At 37.8% G+C, this 23,766-nt stretch overlaps 1 protein-coding gene across 3 annotated transcripts in view; it reads right to left on the bottom strand.

Annotated features, from left to right (window-relative positions):
* Positions 1–23,766, bottom strand: part of LOC131673252 (uncharacterized) — a 1,160,519-nt gene that overhangs the window by 1,031,589 nt on the left and 105,164 nt on the right. The gene's annotated exons all lie outside the window — the stretch shown is intronic.

Below are 23,766 nucleotides of genomic sequence, written 5' to 3' on the forward strand. Positions count from 1 at the left end.
CGATTGTTTATGTAAGAACCTGTAGTAATATTACACTCTACACGTAAAGCATTGACTTTGAGAATAGTGACGAGTAAGTCAGAACTATGTGTTTCGTTTTCAACAAGCGTACGTAGATCTAGTGAAGCCTAAAATTGATCCAATAGAATTTTCTGGTTCAAAAAGTATTTTTTGACTGCACTGAATGACACTACGTAATTAACTAAGTATAATTATTTGGTTTCAGGCTAAACGATATACCTTCAGGTGCTAATGCTTCTTTGAGAAAGCTTTCAATATCTTCTATTTCATAGCTACCAGTCGTTAAAGTGATAGCTTCTTGGCCTTCAATGTAAAACTTACGAGGGTGGTCCGATAAGTACTTAGCCTCACCGCCCGATAGCACCACTCTTGCAAAAGAAATATTCTATCACGTAGTACAACCTTTTTGATGGTTACTGTCAAGATTTCAGCCGGATCGGAGTTGTTGTTTATTTTTGAGAGTGTGTGAAAGCAAGTGTGTCCATTGATTTTTGAAAAATGGAAAAAGAGCAGTATCGGTCGGTGATTCGATTCTTGTTTTTGTAAGGGAAATCGCGCAGCGAAATCAAAAAGCGCTTGGATATATACGCTGACTCTTCTCCTTCGATGGCAACCGTCAAAAATTGGTTTAACGAGTTGCAACGTGGTCGCATGTCGATTTTTGAATGCCACGTCCAGGTTCTCGGAAAGCGGCTACCACGGAGGGTAACGTGACAAAAATTCACGATCTCGTATTGGCAGATCGATGATTGAAGGTGCGCGAAATAGCTAAGATCATAGGCATCTCAAAAGACCGCGTGGGTCATGTCCTGCATGAAATTTTGGGCATGAGAAAGATGTCGGCGCGATGGGTGCCGCGTTTGCTCACTCCGGACAACAAGCGCAACCGTGGGACAACTTCAGAGCAATGTCTGACGCTGTTTAAGCGCAATCCGAAGGAGTTTCTGCGTCGTTTCGTGACAGTCGACGAAACATCGATCTGCTGGAATATACCAGAGACCAAGGAACAGTCGGAACAGTGGACTTTACCCGGCGAAAGTGCTCCGAAGCAGGCGAAGACTGCCCCATCGGCCGGAAAGGTGATGGCCAGCATTTTCTGGGATTCACAAGGTGTGATCTACATCGACTACCTGAAGAGGGGCAAAACGGTCACTGGGGTAAATTACTGGGCCGATTCGACGTCGAATTGCAGAAAAAACGTCCTCATTTGGCGAAGAAAAAAGTGCTCTTCCACCATGACAACGCACCGGCTCACACCTCCGCCGTCGCCATAGCAAAATTGGTTGAATTAAGCTACAAACTGCTGCCCCATCCACCGTATTCTCCAGATTTAGCCCCGTGCGATTTGTTTTTGTTTCCAAACTTGAAAAAGTCACTCGCCGGGCAGAAATTTGAGTCGAATGAGGAGGTAATCGCTGCCACGGAAGCCTACTTTTCAGACCTCGAGGAAACGTATTTTTCAGACGGGTTAAAGAAGTTGGAGCATCCACTGGGTCAAGTGTATCGAACTAAAAGGAGACTATGTTACAAAATAAAACGCCACTTTTCCAAAATTTTCGTTTTTCTTTTGTAGGCTGAGTACTTATCGGACCACCCTCGTATTATAACAAGGTCAATGTTTGGTATTGAATTAAATGTCAATAGCTTAACTAGACCAAGAACATATTTTTTGTTTGGTATCAGTTCGATCGGTGGAAAATAATATGTTTCGAGTACGGATGATTTTCCCGAGAGACTCAATGTCAGTGTACTCGTATTCTCCAGGACAGATTCATATCAAATGATAGTCTATCTGCGGATGAGTATTTCATATACTAGTCGTCTTTTCTATAGTTTGTTTTAAAGACATTTGAGACAATGATGGCCTCAATTATATGTATTAAAATCTTTATATCTAATATAATTATACATGATTCTATTAACTTTGAGATAAAGCAATAGATCTATAGGCGGTTGTAGATTACCAAAACTATCAAAATACATAACCTCATCACCTTTCTTTTTGTATGCTACCCAATAAGTACCTGCTCTACGTTTATCTTCTAAATTTACAATAGCTGTCTCTTTATATCGCGCTCCATCGGCTTTCAGAGCATTACGCATGAAAACACCTCGAAAATTTGCAATTTTTAGTATTTAAGCATATTTTCTTATATCATGATCTGTCAGTACTCGATTAGGTAAAGTTACTTCGAGCTTTTTTTTATAAACCTTTTCCACTTGAATATGGTTTCAGATGATGACCATAACCATTACGATATGGTATCAAATAAAATCCTTTACCAATAGCAATAGCTGCCATAGTTTTATTGCGTCTATGAGCTTCTTTCAATTAATTTTGAGCGGCCTTAGCACTGTTAACGGCTTTTGCTATTGAAGCAACTCCTCCAGCTAGAGCTCCAGTGGCGCTTAAAGCAGCAAATAATGGAATTAAGAAAGGAAGCGCTCCATCAACTTTACTGGGAATAGGTAAAATACGTGGTAAATTTATTTTACTTCTACCGCCAGCCTTTTTCACAACTTCTTTGGCTCCTTTTATAGCCGAACGAATAACTACAAGAGCTCGATTGTTAGACATACTACTTTTCGAGACTGTCTTAATAATTTTATTCAATGTAACTGACGGCTTTTTGATTTTTCTACATTTCTTTCGTGCTTGGCGTTTTTTAAACACTCTACCTCATTTCATACTACCTTTCTTCATATTGACACCCATACTAAGCTTACTTTTAACTTTCAATATGTTGGCTACAGTGAAGGCAGCTGCTTTCTCACCAAAACTGCTATCTTTAGCTTGCACTCTTTCCCAAGCTTTTTTAGCTAAAATTTCTTCAGCTCTATTTCTTGTCGCAATATTCTCCAGATTTTGCGCATAAGCAATATCGTGTTCTTTACAAGCAACGTCTAGTGGATTTTTACCAGGATCTCCATATACCAATCGTTTGTTCAATTTTGTACCAGGACCACAATACTGATATCCAGGTAAGTGAGCTTCAATAGGCAAGTTATTTATAATCTTTTTCACTAGATTACCACCAGTCTTTCTTTTATAGTACGTGTTCATACTTCTTCGAAAGACAGCATGTTAATGAAATAAAAGATATATAAGCAGACTTTTTATACCTAACAAACTCATTCATTGAGGTATCGATGATGAGTCAACAACATGGATTTCAAAGAACAGCCTTTTTAGCTTCAAGTCATTAATTTCGATAGAGTGGTAGAGACTGAAAAACAAGAAAGAAGACATGGCGAACTATTGCCTAATAGTATCCGTGCCGTTTTTTCTGGACCTATAATTGTGGAAAAACTAACTGTTTATTAACATTAATCACTCGTCCTAATGGTCTTAGATTTGAAAACGTATATTTCTACTCAAAATCCCTTAATCAGCTTAAATATAAATTTTTGAAAGATTTATTAGAGCTTATTAATGGTATAGAGTATCATGCTTTCAGCGAGCATGAGACAGTTGTTTCACCAAATAAAACACGACCAAATCCTATCATGATTTTTGACGATATAACCACTGAGAAGCAAGATAACGTAAGAGCATTCTTCTGTATGGCAGACATAAAAAAGTAGATATTTCTATCTCTGTCAATCGTGCGCTCGCATTCCAAAGCATCTCATTCGAGATAATGTAAAATTACTTGTTTTGTTTCGACAAGATGACGTGAATATTAAGGACATTTACAATGATCATGTTAACTCAGATATGTCTTTTGAGAAGTTTATAGCAATTTGTTCAAAATGTTGGAGAGACGATAATGATAGGTATTTGGTTATCGACAGAGACAGACAATAAATCATGAACGATATAGAAAGGAATTTGATTCTTTTGCTATAAATATAGAGGAGTGAGTGGATGAGGATTGATTAGCTTTAGAAATTACAAGCGTAAACATGGCTGATTTTGAAAGAGAAAAAAAGGTGTTCGAGCAATAATCCATGGCTCGTGATACCATAAGGCGCAAGTATCAACTAATAAAACGTGATAAAGCTGATTCAGAAAAGACATTACATGAAACTTTTAAACCTATGGTTGATCCATTGAAGAAACTCGTAGAGGCAACTACTGTTAAAAGTAACGCTACTACTGTGGAACAGCCAACGAAAAAGAAAAAGAAAATCGCGTTGGATAATGTTTTCAAGTCAGAAGTAGCAGCTCACACTCCCTACAAATCGAGATATTTAAATAGTACTGCTAATGAATTAAATTCTACATTTCTACCGCTTGATACTACGTTTGAGTCTGCTATTTCTATTGATGATGATGATGATGATGATGATGAATCATCACTTGATACAACTGCTATAAATTTGAACAAATTAGTTAAAATGTAACTACAGAACCGAGACAACAACTATTGGATGATTCGATTGTAGGAAACTATGTTCGACTATCGCATGAACCTCAGCAGAAAAGTAATTTGGACAAGAAATTTGGTGTTCGCTTGCATGAAAATACATATATCATAGGCGATTCTCCAACTTCCTTCCAAAACGATAACGTGACTGTGAATGATAAAGCATACACCAAGACGCCTGGTTCAATGGAACTTCTCTTTCGTAAAGAACCTGATTTTAAATTAATCAGTTCATCGGATATTGAAAATTATATAAAAACTCTTGAAATCACTAACGCTCATCGAAAGAGATACGAAACAAATGGAGAATATCGCAATAAGCATGTAAAGAAATTCAAAAAGTATATTGGTCTAAATTTATCATTAAGCAGTAGCGCTAAGAAGCAAAAATCGACTATTGATGGAAGAGGTCTTTTTCCTAACTATAAAATAGCTAGAAAAGGAACATTATTTGATTATGTATATTGGGATGATCTAAACGAGCTTGTTGATCGATTGAGATTGCTTATTGCCGAACAAACCGCCGGTAATTCTAGTCATGTTAATGATATACATTAAATTATTGAAGAATTACGTGAAGCTGGCTATATAAGTATCTTAAGAGAATCCTAAATATTGCTCAGTAATAAAGTGAGTTTTGATGTGTTTGGACGTATATTGAAAAAAAAGAGGGTAATCGAGGTCCTTCTGGTGTAGGCTCTACCCTATATATAAAATCACTAAAGACGGACAATACGACGCGAATGTAACCGATCCTCAGGAGAATAACGATGCTGTAAGCTTACGAACGTTGCGAAAAACTAGTGAAGCTAACGTCAATACGCTTACGAGTACGATAAATGATCTTATAAAATCACTGGATACAATAAGATTAGAATTAGTAAAGTATCGAGTAGTTATTAAATAGTTAGAAGAAGATAATATTTATAATAATAATAATAAGGAGAAAGAAAGAAATATCGGACCGTTTGACTTTTTAAATCAATTTAAAAAATAGATTAAAATGAAACATGAAAGAATGTTGATGAGTTACATAAACCAGCACGTCGAAATTATCCCCGTAGAAAAGTTGATGTACGTGGAATAGACGAGACATGGCAAGCTGATCTTTTAGAGATACAAGGCTACTCGAGAGAGAACAGAGGCTTTCGATATCTATTAAATGTCATTGATATGTTTTCAAAGTACGCTTGGGCAGTTCCTGTGAAACAAAAAACTGGTGTAGATGTTGCTTTTGCAATGGAGTCTATATTAAAAAAAGGACGCACTCCTAGAAATCTATATATGGACTATGGCAAAGAATTCTACAATTCAAATTTTCAAAGACTAATGACAAAGTATAAAATAAATCTATTTATGAACCTTTCAATCGCACGCTAAAAAATGTTATGTGGAAAAAATTCAGTCTACAGTCTAAATATTACAAATAAATCGACATTCTAGCTGATTTATTGAAATCTTACAATAATCGAAAACATCGTACGATAAATATGAAGCCTAAAGATGTAACTAAAGAGAATGAAATGCAGGTGTTGAAACGATTCTCTTACGACCGACGTCTTTTCGTTAAGAGCCCTAAATTCCAAGTAGGTGATAAAGTACGTGTGAGCAAGTCTAAGAACGTTTTCGAAAAAGGATACACTCCTAACTGGTCTACTGAGATTTATACTATTCAACGAGTTGCAAAGACAAAGCCTATCACTTATCATTTAAGAGATTACAAAGGCAATCTAATTGTTGGAGGTTTTTACGAGCAAGAACTACAGACAGCTACGTGTTCTAATGTTTATCTCATTGAAAAAGTTTTAAGGAAACGTGGTAATCAAGTATACGTTAAATGGTTGGGATTTATAATGCCCCCATGGAAATTTGTCCGGATTATTATCAATAATACAACGTTTATCATCATGAGAGCTTATTGCTGTCTTTTCCTCTCTCTCTGTTATTACTTGATGTAATTTAGATCGAATATTACATTGGGTACGTTTAATAATTTTCATTTCGTTTAAACACTTTTGATAATCTGAGTGAGTGATTGTATTTTTTACTGTATGTTTTATCACTCCTTTTGCCTTTTTGAAGAAATCCTTATTTATTATATCGATACTATATAGTTTACTTCGTAAACCAATGTACTCTCTCATAATAGCAGCATTGCCGTCATCCTTCATAACACCAAGAACTTTTTTGTTAGCTAGAGGCATTCCAAATTTATTATCAGCAGGATAGTCCAATGTGTCAAATTTATCAATGTTTACTTTCATGATTTCATACATATCGATATCTTGAATTTGATAAATGAGGCTGTCATTATCAGTATAAAGTAATTTGAATTTTCCACCAATTAATCGCTTCATATATCCATAAAGAAAGTAATGTTTTTCCATAGACTAATGTTTTTTAAAGATCTAATACACATAGACCGATGTATATAGGTTTTCTAATACTGATAGTTGTCCAGGATAATTGAATAGCAGCTAAATATTCATGAAAGATGAAACTACTATGGAAATTTGGTTGGACAATTCGAGCTTCAACGCTATATCTTCCACCCCATTGATTGATCAGTTTGATATCTTTTCGTTTTCTTTCGTCTTCCATCGTTTTTCCATATACTGTATTAATCATAAGCTAGTAAAATAATTTTTCAAACTCATTTTTAGCTTGCTTTCTTTTTTCAGTATTTAAATCAACATATGGTTTCAGCCATAGTTTTTGTTTGAATTCTAGCGTTCTATATATCTTTTTGAGTTTTAGTCCATATTTGAGAGCTTGTTTTAAGGCTCTATAATGAATAACGTATCGTTCTTTATCATAAAGCGTTGTCAAAAGTTTTTTCTGTTTTAATCCAGGTGGTTTAGTATGTTCGGTACAAAGAGATAGGTCTTTATGATCATCATGTAGCTCTTGTGGATACTCTTGATCTACAGATCTACTTCGAAAATATATCCTACGTCGCTATCATCAGAGACATTAAAAAAATTTGACATATCTACATTTGAAACCCATTTGAAGCCCTCAAGTCGTAGTGGTTGAGTCATAGCCCAACCATAAAGGTTGTTTACGTTATAATACATTAAAATTTTGTTTGGCTCATCCTAATTAAATTCTTCACCCATATATTTATTGTTTGCTTTTGAAAATCTATTGCAGCTTTGACTAATACCTCCACGAATATCTTTTTAAATGAACAAAACCATATCTATATGTAACGGTCCAGTCTGATTTTCCTCTGCAAAACGGCAACCCGTCACACACGAGACTATTAGAGAAAAGCGGTAATTGAGCGTAGGCGCTTTTCACACGTATATGCTAATGTGTTAGGGCAACTCTGCGAAAACATTACCATATAAGGAGCGTGACGTCACGACCGTGGGAAAATTTATTGTTTACAACAGAAAATCGTTAATTATAAAGTTTTTTAAATGAACAAAAGTATGTCTTAGTTAAATTTGTTGCGCTGATCCTGAATTTCATATTGATATAACTCTCAAATCGATATTTGTTAGTCAAATCTAATCTACAAGTTAACATTGTTAGTTATTTTGCAATAAACAACAATATTGTTATTTTGAGTATACGATTATCTCGACGTATCGAAACAGAAAAGCAAGAATTTGACACTTTGATAACCAATTATTCCCTAAGTTATCAATAAATAAACAATTTATAATTTTTTTAAACAATTAAAATAACACTGTTAGATAGCAAATCGATCACACGTATCTGTAAAATTGATGATTATGATTGTCACTAATTTGCTGATTTTTAAACCGCTAAAAAAGAAATTTGCAAATCTGTTTTTTAATTATTATACAAAATCAGAGAGCAACATCAATCATCTTTTATCTGAATAACATTCTTCTAACCACTAGCAATTTTTTCATGTAAAAATTTTCCATAATTTTATTGTAAAAACGGCGTAATTTGATTATTAAATTGTATAACTTATAACTTTGAGAGGCGATTTTTCCTCGAGATGCAATTTATGTTAAAAAATTCGTCTTTTCTAGCTTAATTTTTTAAATCGCATAATCGCAATTTCGATCGAGCCATTTTGCGATAAAACGTATACAAAATTTGCGTCAATGACAAAAATAGCGTTGTAGGGGCTACCAAGCGTAGAAAGGAGCCCATTTCGCATGTATAAATTCGCTCGTCGCTGCGGCAAGAGGACTCTTTTTCCTACCTTGCTTAGCAGCGCGAGTACTGTGTAGAAATAAAGCCTCAGCTATTTCCTGAGACGAATTTCTTTTTCAGTGGTTAGCCTGTTAAATTCCTTTCCTACAGATCTCTAAGCGCTCAACTCATGAGACTATCTCTCTCATGAGAAAAAAGCAGCCTTAGAAATCTTCCCTCCTGTAACATATTTACTGCTGAGAGGTTAAATTGAGCAGTGATCGCGGCACTGTCGGGCCTCTCCCCGATAGATGCGATTGCCCTCAATTGCTTTTCGAAGCAGCTCATCGAGTTGGTAAGCCTCGTGGTTTGCCACTCGAAAGATTTTCTTTTGTCATTTAGATTGCGCGCGTGTCAACTTCTTGCTTTTCTCGGAGACGTAATTGCAAATTCAATGTAAAGAGTCCGAACTATTATTTTCATAACGCGAGATAGATTCAAACGTTATATATATCTGTTAATAGTTCGAGCTTCATATTTGTATATTTTATTATCGCGTGCCATGTTAATCGAGGGAGAGTGTAATAATGAGCAGGTTCGAGATCATATGCATTCTTACAGGTTGATCGAAAATTTTCAAAAATATCAGCTAATAAAAGTACATCAGTTTTCAGACAGAGATTAGAATACATTCCTAAATCTACTTTCTTCCAAATACTACCGAAAATATTTCATACGTTTTGAGCAGGCTTATATGCTTCTGTAGGAATATCACTATCTGTCAATCGACTATGAAATTATTCAATAGATGGTAACTCTGTCTTAGTTAGTCTATTTAAATTTTGGATGTATTCATATGGGACAACTCCGTTTATTTTGAGTAAATTAATCTGTTCTAAAGTGTATTTATCTTTCTGAAATTCTCTCTGTACAATATCTAGCTGAGGTAAATAATATGCTAACTTATCTAGAGATGCAGGAATAAATCGAAAGGAGTCAATGAAACGAAAGTTAATTCGACTGTTTGCAACTTCTTTTGTGAAGGATATGTATCGCTCCTTGTTTTCAGCGAGAATAGAGATCTATCCTTCAAATACTGAGTTAGTAGCAATTTCTGTTATGATAAAATGCAAGTCATAGCTTGTAAAGTTATGGAATACGATTGGTATGAAAGCAGCATTTTTATAATTCAAATTGCAATGATTGTGAGTTTCACCTTTATATGACATATTCTTGCCGTTTTGAATACCTGTTCATTAATAAATGATAAATCTATTTTTATTGCATTATTATATATCTGTTCTAACTCAATCCCTAGGGACTTCAATTGCTTTATAAACCGCAATGCTGGTTATTCGTCTTCATTTAATTTTTTCTATATAACTTATATATTGACTTACTATCATCATAACGGCATTTTACATATTGTTAAACTCACACACTCACAAAAGATAATAACAACTTCATTATGAAAGAATGATAACGAGTTTTATTTTTGAAACTCAGAAATAGATTAATAACAGGTATTATTAGAATCGAGCTATTAATACAACTAACTGAAAAAATCATAACACCGACGAGAGAGAGGTTGCTTAGCAACGTAAACGTTCTTTTGCTCTTCAGATGAGCCACGCATAACATTATCCCCCCGTCTTTCAGATTGTCGTCCCGACAATCTCAAAAAGAAAGGGAAGAAAAGACCGATGACATCAAGTGGGTTGAGTCTTGGTTTTCTCAACCAAAGGCCCGTCTCTTGAAAATTAGCACAGTCTTCTCAAAATCTTTTACTTCTCGAAAATAGCATCCTCTTCAAACGGGCTGTTCCTTCGCTCATGGCCAAAGGGTCCGTGTCTTGAATTGATCCATCTTGAAATTTCGATAGAATCATCAGGAATTATCCACTTGTCAAGCGGGTTGATCCTCAACTCATCCGGTCAAAGGATCCGTTTCTTGACAGTAGAATTGTATCGTTATCGTCGGGATCTTGTGATTATAAGTATATGTATTACTTGATAAGTTATGAATGAGAGTGGGAATGTTGATGTGCTGTGGTACCACAACTCTATTCCTGCTCTGGCATTTGCCCTGTGGCTCACGAGAAAAAACCACAGCTCAAAATAACCGTAAGCAGAGCAGATGAGTTACCAATCGTGATAAATTGCCAGTCGGTCAATGTGGACTATATTTGTTTTGTGTTTTCGAGTCTTTTGGATGCAAAACACCACGTCGTTGATTTTCTTTATGATCTTGAATGGTCCCTCCCAGTTACTTTAGAGTTTTGGTGTTTTATCCTTGATGCGACGAGGATTGTAAAACAAAACTTTTTGACCATCTTGAAAATCAACTTTTCGAGCTGTTCTGTTGTAGGCTTTCTTTGTTCTTTGAGAAGAAATTCCAATGTTGAGTCTTGCAAAATGGTGGATTTTGTTGAGTATGGTCTTGAGTTTGTGTATGTAGGTTCCGGGGGTGAATAGACCATCAGTAGGTGGAGATCCACGCATCAGGTCCAATGGAAGTCGTAAGTCAAATCCAGTAACCATCTCGACTTGAGTAACTCCTGTTGGTGCATGTATCGAAGATTTGTAAGCTAAAAGGTATAATGACCAACGATGCCAATCTTTCTGATTATTTGTGATGTATTTAGACAAGTCTTCAAGTATTGTTTTGTTTTGTCTTTCAACTTGACCATTCGATTGTGGATGTAACGATATTGTTCTTGTTTTTCGGATACCAAGTAAGTGATATAATTCTTTAATTAATTTAGAGTCGAAATCACGTCCTTGATCTCTATGAATTTCAAGAGGAACTCCATATCTACTTACGAATTCTCGAACAAATACATCCGCAATAGTTTTCGTTCTCATATTGGAAAGAGGAAAAACTTCTATCCATTTAGTAAAACAATCTATTAAAACTAAAAGATATTTCCTGAAGAAGAATTTGGGAAACGTCTTAAAATATCCATTTGAATTCTTTCAAAAAGTAAACCTACATCGTAAATTTTCATGTGACTGTGACCTTTGTTAGAAGGACCTTTTTTTGCGATACAGATGGAACAAGATCTACACCACTTTTCAACATCATTTTTATAAGAAGCCCAATAGAATCTTTTACGAATTTTTTCTAGTGTTTTATTAACTCCAAAATAACCACCAGAAGAAGAATCGTGAGCTTCTTCCAAAATCACGTCGATGTAGTTTCTGAGTACAATTAATTGAAGAATTTTGGTTTTTAAATCAGAAGAAATCCATTCTCTATATAAAACATCATCTTTAATTACTAGAGAATCCCATTGAGATATATAAATTTATATATATTCATCTTTAGAAGAAACATGTTGCCATGATAATTTTACTCCATTCTTTTTACTTTCTAAAATAGGCCGAATAACATCGTCCTGATATTGACGATCTCTCCATATAGTTTGAGGTATTTCCTCAAAAATAATACGTCTTACAGAATTATCTTTCTCATATTTTGACTCTACATTGAAGCAATATTTGCAAGATGTATTAGACAAGGTCGTCTAGAGAGTCCATCTGCATTGCCATGAGAAACGCCTTTGCGATGTATAATTTTGAAATCATGCTGGTCTAATCTTCCTATCCAGCGTGCTAATTGGCCATCTAAATTTTTGAAAGACAAAAGCCATGTCAATGCAGAGTGATCTATTCTGACAAAAAAAGGTCTACCACATAAATAATAGTGAAAGTTTTGGACTGAGTCTACTACAGCTAGTAGTTCACGACGAGTTACACAATAATTTCTTTCAGCTTTAGACAAAACACGACTGTAAAAACCGATCACCCTTTCTACCCCATTCTGAATTTGTGATAAAACCGCGCCTCTACAATGATCAGAAGCATCTGTATCCAAAATAAAAGGTAAATCGGTACAAGGAAATGCTAGAATGGGTGGAGTTGATAAAACTTTCTTTATATTTGAGAATGATTTCTTACAATCATCTGTCTATTCAAATTTAGTCTTCTATTCGGTTAACCGATAAACGGGTTTCACAATCGACGAAAATCCCTTAATGGAACGTCTATAATAAGAACCTAGACCTGTAAAAGCTTTTACCTGTTTTTTACAGACGGGTTCTGGCCAAGAAATCATAGCTTCTATCTTTTTAGGATCGGTCCTCTTTCCTTTTTCCGAAACAATATGCCCTAAATACTCGATTTCACGCTGAAAGAAAACACATTTTTTTCTATTCAGCTTCAAATTAGCATCTCGAATCCTTGTAAAGATTGTACTCAAGTTAACAAGCATATCATCGAACGATTTTGCCATTACCATGACATCATCTAAGTAGATCAAGAAAATTTCATTTAAAAGATCACGGAGTAATTTTTCCATTAAACGTTTGAATGTAGCTGGAGCATTGCATAGCCCAAAAGCCATAATGATAAACTGCCATAAACCATTACCTATCGAAAAAGCTGTCCTTTGTCTGCCCTCTGGACGGACCTTAACTTGCCAATAACCGCCTTTAAGATACAAAGTCGAAAACCAAGAGTTACCAGCTAACTTATCTAAAGTTTGATCGATTCTAGGTAAAGGATATGAATCTTTGATTGTCTTATCGTTCAACTTTCTGAAATCAATATAAAATCTCCAAGTGTCATCTTCTTTCGTTTTAATACTACTGGAGAACACCAAGAACTTGATGATTTCTCAATAATCCCTTGTTTGTGCATATCATTTATCATTTTATCAATTTCTACTCGTACATGAAAAGGAAGAGAACGAACCGGCTGTTTCACAGGATTGGAATCATTCAATTCAATTTTATGCTCAACCAAATTACATTTTCCGGCAACATCATCATCTTGAAAAATATCTTGAAAATCTATTAAAAGCTGAGAGAATTTTTCTTTCTGTGAAGAATCCAAATTTCGGGAATTATCTTCAAAAACATCTTTCAAAAGATCTGGTAATTTCCCAGCCCACTCCATAATTCTGTAACACTTTTGCCCATCCGTATCACTGTCGATTCTACTTGAATACCTTTAAAAATTTTATACATCGACTCTGTAATTCCAGTCTTATTCAAAAAATCACACCCAAATATGCAATTGTCAGTAATATCTGCAACAAAATCATCTAAACTGAATACTGACCTAAATCAATTCTAGCAAGTGTTTTAAACTTAAGAGGAACATTTTCACCAGTGGGATACTTCAAATTTTTTTTATTGAGAGAGATTTGATGGCAATTCGGAGTAATAAATTTAGAATTCAGAATAGTAACGTCTGAACCTGAATCAATTTTCAAAATACACGATTTTTTATTTATGCTACCTTCAAATTCAAAAATTTTTAAATTCTGAAGAGCCCTACAAACATGCAAACTCTTATAATCCGATTCAACAGTAAAATCAGTAGGAACCTCTTTATCGAGTGTTAAATTTGCCCCTGAAAATTTGAAACGAGCTAGTTTTCCTGTTAAGGACAACGAGAACGCGTGTGTCCTTTTTTATGACAACCCCAACATTCAAGATTTTTCAATCATTGTTGATGATCGAAAGATTGGGCCTGTTTGTCAGAACTTTTTGCGTCATCGTCAAACCTCTTTTCTGAAGAATTTTGATTATTATTTGAAGAACCTTTCAAACGTTGAGAAGCCAAATTCTTATTTTGTTCTTTAATAACTTTCACTTCCAAGGCTCGTGCAAGAGCTACTTTGAAAGAAGTAATACGTTCTAATTGTAGAGTTTCTCTGACCCCCGTGTGATAAATTCCATTGATGAATTGAAAATAAGCAATTTTATCCTGAACTTCTATTCAACATTCTGGGTAAGCTAATGCAGCTAATTTTTCTATATCGGATGCCAAAGTAGGTAGATCTTCACCGGGTTTTTGATGTCTATTTTGAAATAATGAATAGCTATTTGCTCCCAAATATTCAGCAAAACGTATCTCTAATTTTTCAAGAAGTAATTTAAAATTTAAAGTCTCTGTATTCTTAAAGTTATTCAGCACACTCGTTGCCAGTTTTCGCAAAGAAGCGGCTAAAGCGACTACCTGTTTTTCATCACTCCAATTATTAGCTCTAGCAACAAAGTTGAATTGATTGAGATATTCAGACAAAGGGGTTGAGCCATGATAAGTGTCGGGCTTCAGACTGTAACCTAACCCTTAATCGACAGTCGTAACTGGATTTGATGTGTGTAATTGTGTGCTCAGGTCATAACCATCTCTTGTATCGTTCACTTGTAACGTACTGTTGTTGGTATTGTTTGGTGTCATTGTAGTATTTGGTTCTGTGTGTGACAGAGAAATCATGTTTCGACTCATCTGGTTCAATCGTTGTTGAAGCTGGACAAACTGTTGTTTGAGGGATAGCTGTTCCGACTGCAGTCCTTTGATAACGCGTCAACCCTCGATGACCTCATCGTCACGCACGCATAGTTCTGCCACAAGACTCTTTCTCAATGCGTTATTGTAACGTCGCCTCAAGTTGCTGACGATGTTGACGTTCGGTCTCCCGAATAGACTCCAACGTTTCAAGCCGTCGTCGGTATGCATCCAATTGCATCCTAGCTTCGTTGAGCTCTAAGAGTGCCTCGCGAAGAAGAGGTGGTTGGGATACAGGCAGCGGTGGTGGGACGTCACGCACGAGCGGAGAGGCATCGGCCGCCGTCGATAAGATGTTGGGCACCATCGACGCGCCGTCAGCGGCTGCCAACGAGGCACCAACTGCCGGCGGCGCTGCGCCACCCGTCGAGCGCGCAACATCGCGCAAATCATCGGAGCACGAGTCATCAGCCGCCGGGTGCAGCTCGGCACGTGGACTGTTTAAATCGATGAGCACTGGATAAGCATGTGCACGGTCAAGAGTACCTGCTTGATGTTGTTGGTTATTAGCAGCGGCAAAATCGGTGTCCGTGGTATTGGTAGCAGTAACAGCAGCAGCTCCCTCGACATTAGCAGGAGTAGCGTCAGCAGCAGTTCGAGATCTCGTTTTTATTTGAAATGGTACTCGAGGCGGTGTTCGTGGCGTTTTTCCGGACATAGTAGTCTTCAAGAAAATCTTTGGACAAGTCCCCAAAATGTTAAACTCATACACTCACAAAAGATAATAATAACTTTATTATGAAAGAATGATAACGAGTTTTATTTTCGAAAATCAGAAATAGGTTAACAACAGGTATTATTAGAATCGAGCTATTAATACAACTAACTGAAAAAAATCATAACACCAACGAGAGAGAGGTTACTTAGCAACGTAAACGTTCTTTTGCTCTTCAGATGAGCCACACATAACAATATAATCCAATAATATAGGCTTCATGTTCTTGGAAACTATGTCTCTTAACATCGAGATTTCTATTCAGATCTTCTATAGGTTTTATCAGACATTCAAAATCAGCGTATAAACTACATGGAACTTCCTCTTTCTGCTTAAAATTTTTTAATTCTAAAGTAGCATCGTCAGGTAAATTAATCCGACACTTATTTATTTTGGAACAGTCAACTTCATGAGATTTCAAATTTTCCTCGTTAGTAAAATAATGAAGGCAATGTTCACAAAGATAAATTTTGTCAGTATGTTGGGTAATTTGTCTACGAAGAAGAGAAGATAAAGTTTTAATCCAGATATAGTGAGTTTCTAATTTGAATTTTTCATCATCTATTGATATTCGAGGTCTATTAGTATCATTTTCATCAATATATTCGTTTTGTATTAAGAGTAAGTTCACATGTTTAGTTTGTTTTAATTTCGTTATATAGCATGGTGAGTCTTCATATATCGATCCATATTTTTTAAGTATTGTAACAGGCTGCCGATTAGTCTAAAATCATGCAAACGTACCTTTAATTGCGACTAAACGACGCCTTGCTATCTATGTGCTCAAAGCACAGTAACCTACCTTGCCTCGGAGTGCGCCTGCGCAGAGTCTCTTCGCTGTTCCGAGTTGGGTTCCCCCAACTCACCGCTTGGCGGCGCTGTCGCCCCTTACTAGTAGCGCTCGTGCGGCCGCCGCTGGAACCTAAGCCGTCGACTCGGGTCTATCGATAATCGCACGATTCGTGCTACGCAACCGGCGAATTCGAATCCACTGAAAATAAACACTGGCGCGACCTCCGGACAAAGGAAAGACCAAATAACGACTATCTAACTCGAAAATAATGATAAAGATGCACTTTATTGAGGTAACTAATTTACACGGGAGTTTTGCCGAGAGACTTCCGCACGCTCGCGTGAATGACAAGACACGCTGTTTGAGAGAGAGAGAAAAAAACCGCGATTGCCGCGAACTACCTGCTCGCACCCAATAGATAAATTCTTCGCGCTCGCTGCGCGGATTCGCACGCAAATTATAACAGCGATTAACAATGGGAAGAAGGTGCACCTACCGCGATGTCGATGAGGATACGGTGGCCAACCGTATCCGACTAACACGCCGTTGATCGACTGTTCCGCTGCTTGCTGCGCCGCTTCGATTGCTATTGCTGCTGTCGTTGTTGTTGCCACAGACGTTGCTGCTGTTGATGCTGCTGCTGTTGCTGCTACCGCAGTTGCTGCTACTGCTGCTGCTGCTATTAGCACACCCACGCACTCAAGTCCTCAGCGTCAACGGCAAAACACAAAACTCGGATGGCTCGGAAAAAAACGGAGGTTAGATCGGCACGAACTGACTGAGTGGCACAGTCATACTGCCGGTCGGAGCCTCCCCTCCCGGTCATTGCCCCTTACGCTCTCTCTCTCTCTCTCACGGACCGAACGCGGCTCCCCTCGCTTAGCCGCTCGCTAACCTCGCGCGAGTCTACGATTTTCGGTAATCGTTGCAGTATATATAAATTTATACTTATATTATTCAACTTTTCAAATTTTAGGTATAATTTTTATTTTTACAGGAAAGCTTATACCATCAAAATTCAGTTCATTCTCATAGGGCTTGTACTTAATTACTCTGTTTGGATTTCTTTTAACTAGATGAAGGCATAAAAGTATAGCCCATTTAAAACATTTATTGTTTTCATTTTTAACATTAACACAGACTCTTTTATTATCGAAGCTTGAGGGTAATGGTATATATGAGCATGGTTTCAATGGATTATACTTATCTATATTAATAGTGAGACCAACAATAGTTTTTAACGACCAGCCTGAGTCTCTTTCTTGAAATTCTGCGAATTGTTTAAGTATAATATCTTTAATGTTATTTTGAAACCATCTATCAAGATCAGTAGTCTTATAAATATAAACATTTTCTGTATTGAAATACTTGATTTGAATATCTTCTTCTTGATTTTTCTTTACGATAAATTGTGATGCCATTCCTGTAGTTATTTTTAAGTTATTATGGATAGCAAGAAATTGAGGTATTTTAATTTTTAAAAGTTGATTTGCGGTAACTAGTAATGTTTTTATATCTAAATGTTGTTGATTAACTATACAGACTGTACTAATTCGATTTTCAAAGGCTGAATGAATTAGCCTCCAAACAACTCCATCTCCTGGAAATTCATCCTGAATAGCTGTTAATGGATGTATACTTCCACCAACTTTTATAGTTTTACTTAAATTGACTTCAATGGAATTCAAATGACAAGCACAAGTTTGACATCTTTGTCGAATTGCTCTACTTAAATCAGTTCGTTTCATAAATTCATTAATTGAAATTATAGCATTAATTGTTAGATTTCTTCATCTAATACAATCCTCTATATCTAAATCGTCCGAATGATGGTAAGCTTTCCACAAATTTTTAATTGCTTCTTCAAAAGAGGCGATAGAAGTCATGTTGTTAGTTATCTGGTTTTTATTGTCTTGTAGAGTTACTTATCTATAGTTGTATAAAGGGTTATTATGATGAAAGGATGGAAAACATAGTGAACAGCTCTAAAATGAACTTGTTCTCAGTTGATGATTAATATTGATTTGTTAAACAAATCAATAAGAATTCAACTAACTACTGAGGAACTACTTGCAAATAGAGTAAGGTAAGGCAAGCTTAGCTCGCAGGCTGTCTCGAGCGACTGCTCTCTTTTGCTCGGCTAAAGCGGTTTGTAAAGGTTAAGTGAGAGCGCTGTAGGTAGTATATGGAAGGGATAGCTCAAACGAAAGAGTGGGGGTGAACCGACTATAGTACCCTCTAACTTATTAATTTAGTATTAAAGGATTTATATATAGATCTTCAGAATAAAAATATAGTCATTATTGCTTTGAGATACGATTTAGCTCACATAGCATAGAGAATAATTGGATTTATACTCTAAGATTAACTATATTTTAGATATTCAGGACTTTCAGAGTCCTAATAATATTTTTATTTGTAAGGAGTTTTCATATTTACCAATATGTTTTAATACTTCACCTACAGTACTACTTTTTAAATCTCCATATCATTGGCTCAAACTCCCTATTGAATATCAAAGTGTTAATAAGTGGTTGGAATTACATCATCATGGTATTTATTTTTTATTATCGTTATTTAACATTGATTTTATTTGAAATATTTAATATAATCAATTTTATAGGTATGTTATGGAGAAATGGTATTTTACCATATAATTTTTTAAATTGTACTATTCGCAGTCATTCACATAATTGTAGAAATATTTACGTAAAAGGATTACAAAAGAAGCAATGGCTCAAAAAATTTCATCCTGAAAAGTATGTTCAAATAATATACAATAGTACAAAATTTTAAATTCGAATTTAATTAGTTTTTTTTTTTTAATTACAGAAACATTTTAGATATCGAAACTGATATGAGATGTCCGCGATTGGAAGATTTAAGTCTTAAATTTAAATCATCATGCATATATCGCGAGAATATAGTAGGTGCCGCGGTAACTACACAAAAGATACACGATTAGATGATGGAAAGACAAAAAAAAGCAAAATCAATAGGGATCGATACAGTCGAACGATTTACAGACGACTATAATTCATATAAAAATTCAACTGAATATTTAAAAATAGCTATTTCAGACACTGAACATACATATTATAGACAAAGTGTACTCTACTCAAAGTATAATTAAAAATAATAAATATTAAATAAATAAAATGTGAAATCATTTAAATAATAAAATAATCATTACGATTGCAAGAAAGGGCGAACGGATGGGAATAAGATTCTCTCCTAGCAGAGATGTTTAGGGGGAACATCTCAAGAAGGTGTCAGTCGAGCGACTGCCCTCGTAGTCTCTAGCATTCTTACGAAAACAGCTATGGTATTAAGTGAAATACTCTTCATGGAGAGAGCACGCCTTGTCTATAGACAGCATACGCTCCCCTTCGCGCACCGTGGTCCACGCTTAGCTAGAGCATAGGAGAGAGAGAGAGAGAGAGAGCACACGTTTGCTACTACTATAGTAGCGCATCCCCATCAGGCCAGAAATATAGATAGCATGCGCTCCCCTCCTCCTCCGCACGCTCGGGCCCTATACCAAATGTATGCGCGTGTAGCTAATATACACAATATGCATCCTCTAAGGTACATGTGGCATTGGCTCTAGTTGTAGAGCGCTAACCTGCCAACCCAGAGGACTCTGGTTCGATTTTCCGGTCTGTCTTTTCATTTTTTTCAAAAATCGTCGCTATTTTCTATTCGTTTCATTTTCAATGTAGCAAGTAAATTGTCAATAATATATTTATAACTCTTTTAAAAATACATTTCAATTAAATTAGACAGAAAGCACTAGGTATAGGGTCCCTAGGGACTTGGAGCTCTAAAAACCTTCCTCAAAAATTATAAACAATTATTAATATTAATAATAATTAACATGGAAGAGTAAGGCCAGGGAACAAAAGGGTTAACCAGGGACCCCCACGAATATTGTTAATAATAATTGTTAACAATAACAATTATTATTAACATGGATGGGTTATGCCAGGTGGGATCAAAGGGTTACGGACCCGCCGCAGGTATGCTGGAACATACTTATGTTTCAGCACACCGGAGACCCCCCGTAGGTGTGCTGGAACATGCATTGCTATACTACTGCGGGCAAATGTATACAGCGCTGCTAGATTCAGGTGCTCAGGTATCGGTAGTGGGACTCAATCTTGGCTTACGGTTTAGGGACCGTTTAAAGCCGCCTACGATATTCGTACAAGGCATCTCGGGTGAGAAATCGTGAACGTGGGGCGACTTAAAGCTGAGTTTTGAAAATGGTGGTAGGACGGATTGCTTAATTGATTTTAGGAGCCGACTTTTAGATAGCGTGGGATATAAATTTTAGCTTCGGTAATCGCGCTTGGCGAGCAGGTGACCAAGGCGATTGGTATTCGTTAGCAGAGCAGAGTAGTAACGAGGTAGTCGTTTGTGCGGAATGCGCAGGTGTAAGTAAGTACGAGGAGGCTCAGCGAGAGACAATCCTGGCGTTATTTCGCCAAATTGCCCAGGAACCTGGCGAATCTCCGGTAGTTACTAGAGTTTTTGAACACATCATCGATGTAGGTGATATTAGCGTTCACGCAAGAAGAAACTAGGCGGCTATGGAAAGCGAAAATAATTAGGCCATCGAATAGTCAATGGAGTAGCACGTAATGGTGATCGTAAGAAAACAGGATGGTGGTTATAGATTTTGCCTCGATTTTAGACCGGTAAATAAAGTTACGAAAGTAGACGCGTATTCGATGCCTAGCATTGATGCTATCTTGGACAGTTTGCGCTGAGCAGTCTACCTGTCGAAAATATATTTGCAAGCGGTGTTTTGGCAAATTCCACTATAGGAAACTTATTTAGAGTACAGGTTAGATAGTGAAGGTTTGCATCCGGATAATGACAAGGTAAAGACAATAGTAGATTAACCTGCACCGAGTATCGTAGCTCAATTGCGCCGTTTCTTAGGTATGGTATGATGTTACACGCATTTTATCAAACATGAGAGTGAGATAAAGGTCCCGTTGACCAAGTTTATTCGCAAGGACCAGCCATAGGAATGGAAAAAGGAACAACAAGTTTCATTTGATAGGTTAAAGCGCGCATTAACATAGGCGCCGGTACTCGCGCGCCCTGATTTTACGCGCCCCTTTTACTTGCACTGCGATGGCTCTTCCTTCGCGGTTGGTGCATGTTTGTGCTGGCGCATGGTAGTGCTGCTGGAGTACCAGGAAAGTGTGTTGAGAGAAGCTTATTGATAACCGCTCTCCGGACATTTCGGCCGTGAAAAGATTTACGATCGAATAGTTCGTGAGTATTACTGGTCAGGAGTGTGGTATGATGTGAGGATGTTCGTAGATGAGTGCTCTCAATGTCACAAGTACCAGGTGGTCTAGCAGGCGCCTCAAGGCCTAATGGGTAAACGTGTAGTAGAAAGATCATGGGCCGTGGTAGCAACTGACGTCGTAGAGCTGCCCCGTAGCAAGAATAGGTTTTAATACCTGTTGGTATTTCAAGACATATTTACTAAGTGGGTCCAGTTAAAACCGTTACGTTCGGCGGACGGTCCTGCTCTTGTTGCCGCGCTTGAGAAGTTAATCCTGTTTAGGTGGGAAACTCCGGAATATATCTTTAATGATAATACGAATACTTATAGAAGCAAAGTGTTTCAGGACAGGTTGCGAGAATACGGCATTCGACACGTATTTTGCTCTCCGTATTATCAGCAAAGTGATCCGGTTGAGCGTGTGAATCAAATGCTAAAAACGATGGTAGCGATTGGGATAGGTATTTTCATGAATTCCGCCATGCTATCAATACGGCGACTCGGCGTCTACAAAGATATCGCCGGCGTTTCTAAACTTTGGTAGAGATACGCGTCCGGTAAAGAGGTTAAGGCGCAAGATTGAATTAAAAGCTCCTAAAGTAGATACAAAGGCGTGGTAAGACAGGATATCACATTTAAATGCGCTACGCGACTGGCAGCTTTGCACATTGATGAAGCTCAGGAAAGGCAAAAGAAACACTACGATAAAGGTAGGCGTTAGGCACTTTTCCAGGTAGGAGATTTGGTTTGGCGCAAAGTGCACACGCTTTCGAGCGCATCGGATGGTAAAACGCGAAACTCGATCCGAAATTCGACGGAGCTTTTGAAATTATTTCCGTAATTTCGCCCGAGATCTACGAGTTTTCAACAAACAGTAAACATCCTACTACTCGAGTGCACGTCACTGAAACTAAGCCTTACGTGTCTCCGCGAAAGGTAAATAAATAGGCTCAAAGATAATTCAGATATGATAATTTTTGTTTGTTTGTTTGTTTCTTTTTTTTTTTAATGTTTAACGAGTGCAACGACGAAAAGTGGTAATGACTCAGTCCAGAGACTCGGGCCGCATCTCCCACATCGCCGAGGACCAAGTACCTTCAGGCGTCACGTTATGGCGGGTAGATCCGCCGCAAGCTGCTACGGTTATGGAGGTTAACAAGGCGTCAAGGTCTGCCGACCCGCTTTCGGGCTTCCAGCAGGCGGCCGCTTACGACGCCGAGGTTGCCTCCTGTACCCCGTAGTTGATTAGGACGTCGGTTGGTGGAGGCGAGGACGGAAAGGCGAAGGAAATTGCTTTGCCGCGGACTATGCCCTCGCCTCCGACGCCGTTCGTGGGCGATTGACGAGGGATACGATTGCTAACGGGTAATCAAAAGGCAGGCTCGAAAATCAGGATGGCGGCGCCATCGCGTACCTGGGACGAAGAGGTACGTCGGAGCGCAGCGTTTAGGCTAATGACGCTTTGCATTTGCGAAGCGTCGGAATAGTTGAGAGTTATCGCGGCAAAAGGGGGAATTGTCTTTCCGCAGGCGGAATCGAATAGCCAAGGCGAGAGATCGACGGGCTCTCGAGCTGCCACGGTTGGCTACCTCGCCGGTAGAGCGGCGAAAAGGAGCCGAAGGACGAGGGCTTCAATTGTTAGAGGGAGCAGGAGTCCCTTGTTGCGACGTTCTACCAACGGTATTGTCGAGGTCGTGCTGAGTTCGAGCGATTCCGAGGAGGAGACGATACCGGCTCGCGATCTACCTCGAGTAGCTCCGCAGCCGCACGTCCACGCTCCTCTCCCATACAAGCCGCTCGTGCATCAGAGGTCGGACTCCGCGTACCAGACTGTTCGTAAGGGTCGGCCCTCCAGCCGGTTCTTTGGAGGAAGAGCGGAAAAAGGAGCCTTAGTCCCGGCAGAATGCGGGAAGGAGGTAGCGCTCTATGCGTTTCAAGCTCTCCGTATGCAATTTCGGGAGGACGTCCTCCAGTCAGACGTCGACAGCGTCCCGGACGGCGGAGAGAGCTGTTATTAAGGCAACAAGCACTCTCCAGCCACCGGTTTCTTCGGCGGCTGATGGAGGAAAGGCCTCGGGAATTGG

This window comes from Phymastichus coffea, unplaced genomic scaffold (genome assembly GCF_024137745.1).
Source record: "Phymastichus coffea isolate CEN01 unplaced genomic scaffold, Cenicafe_Pcof_1.1 PCOF00013, whole genome shotgun sequence".
NCBI classification, from domain to species: domain Eukaryota; kingdom Metazoa; phylum Arthropoda; class Insecta; order Hymenoptera; family Eulophidae; genus Phymastichus; species Phymastichus coffea.